This window comes from Monopterus albus, unplaced genomic scaffold, assembly GCF_001952655.1.
Source record: "Monopterus albus unplaced genomic scaffold, M_albus_1.0 scaffold229.1, whole genome shotgun sequence".
NCBI classification, from domain to species: Eukaryota; Metazoa; Chordata; class Actinopteri; order Synbranchiformes; family Synbranchidae; genus Monopterus; species Monopterus albus.
In genome coordinates this window covers 324857-326563 of record NW_018128109.1, presented here as the reverse complement: position 1 = coordinate 326563, position 1707 = coordinate 324857, and the positions used below count along the sequence as shown (strand labels likewise).

Here is a 1707-nt window from a genome sequence, read left to right as displayed (position 1 = left end):
ATGCACACAGCTGGGGTGCATCCCGATGATTACCTTCGTCTCCTTATATAAACCTCTGGCAGACGCTCCGGTTTTGCCGGAACATTTACATAGTAACGCGGACTGTACATGTTGGTAGAATGCTACGCTGACAGACACTGTGCGTTTTGGCTTGACTCTACCACACTACCTATGCGCTACGCTCATTTACACTACACTACATATCCAAGTACCGTACTTTCCCATGTTATGTTCTTTTGATACTTTGTGTTCACTTTATTTACCTGCTACCATCATGTTTTTCCCCCTAGCACCTGGGTCTGCAAACTTGAGTCCAAAACTCAGTCCTCCCTCACCCTCCTGGTGAGGGGGGCTACCATAACACCTTGACAGACATTAGAGGAGTGTGCCTCTGTGTTAGAGCAAAAGAATCACCTGTTGCTGTCCCTCTTCTCTCCTTTTTGTCTTTACCTTCATTCCCCCTTCTCTGCACCTCTATCTTTGTGCATCCCCTCTTCTCTTCCCCCTGTACTTTTCCTCTCTAATCCCTCTCCGCTCCCCCTTTCACTCCTTCCTCCCTACCCCGTGGCAGAGGAATTAACAAGTGACTGCTAAAAGGTTACCACTGGTTTGAAAAGCTTATTATTACACCTCCTCACCTCTTCTCTCATCTGTCTGTCCTCTCTATGCCTTTCAAGGTTGTGGAGGCCTAATGCTGCTTTAGTGTCTGTGTTTTCACACCAGGGAATAACATCTCACTTGTATCAATCACAGGTAGATGATAATGCATGTATCCTCTTAACTATAGATTGTAGGGTAACAGTACAAAAGATGAAGAGATGGAAGGTTGCAGCAAGAATGTGTGAAACAAAGAGGAATGGAAGGGAAAGTAGAAGTTATTATGCCGGAGATATTCGCAGCTGGGGGCATAATGTTTTGTCAGGTTGTCTTGGATACAGAGATGAACTGATTACATTTTGGTGGTCAAAGGTCACTGTCATCTCAAATCTGTCCCACTGTTGTGAATACAATATCTCTGAAACGCCTTGAGGGAATTTCTTCAAATCTGACACAAACATCCACATGGATTCAAGGATGAACTGATTAGATTTTGGTGCATAAAGGTCAAGGTCAGTGACCTCACAACTGTCCCGTTCCTGTGAAACTGACTAGCTGGCAGAAGCATACAACCACAAAGTGGTAATTCTAGTTTTGTTATATAAGTGATAAACTCCCCCACACTCTCTCATTTTACTGCTGGTTTATTTAATATTTTTTTAATATGATGTTTAAGTTAAAACAACCTTTATCAGGTACATGAACAAGCATTAAAACTGTTCCATTTTAATACATACAGTAGATGCTAGATACATGATCCAATTAGAGCACCACAAAAAATAGATCAGTTATCGATTGAAGCACCGTGACAAAATCCACAATTAATCATCTTGGATAGGGACCCAAAGACAAACTAGGGCAACATTACCACTTGAAACAGTGAGTTTCTCAGTGGAATATTGATCACCCACAATTTTGATGATCAGTTAATCATTTGAGTCACTTTTCAGAATCGCTGTTTATTACCCAAGTATGCAAGCATGTGTGTAAGCCCACAAGTCCAGAGTTTGAGTATTAACAGAGAAAAGAGATGATTCGTGATTCTGCATCCTCTAGCTCATTGTGTGCTGATTTGCCTGAGTCAGGGAGCAGCTAGGAGACTTATTACTT

At 42.0% G+C, this 1707-nt stretch overlaps 1 protein-coding gene across 1 annotated transcript in view; it reads left to right on the top strand.

Moving 5' to 3' along the window:
• The window catches only part of aasdhppt (aminoadipate-semialdehyde dehydrogenase-phosphopantetheinyl transferase), an 11666-nt gene that overhangs the window by 7894 nt on the left and 2065 nt on the right, over window positions 1–1707 (top strand). The gene's annotated exons all lie outside the window — the stretch shown is intronic.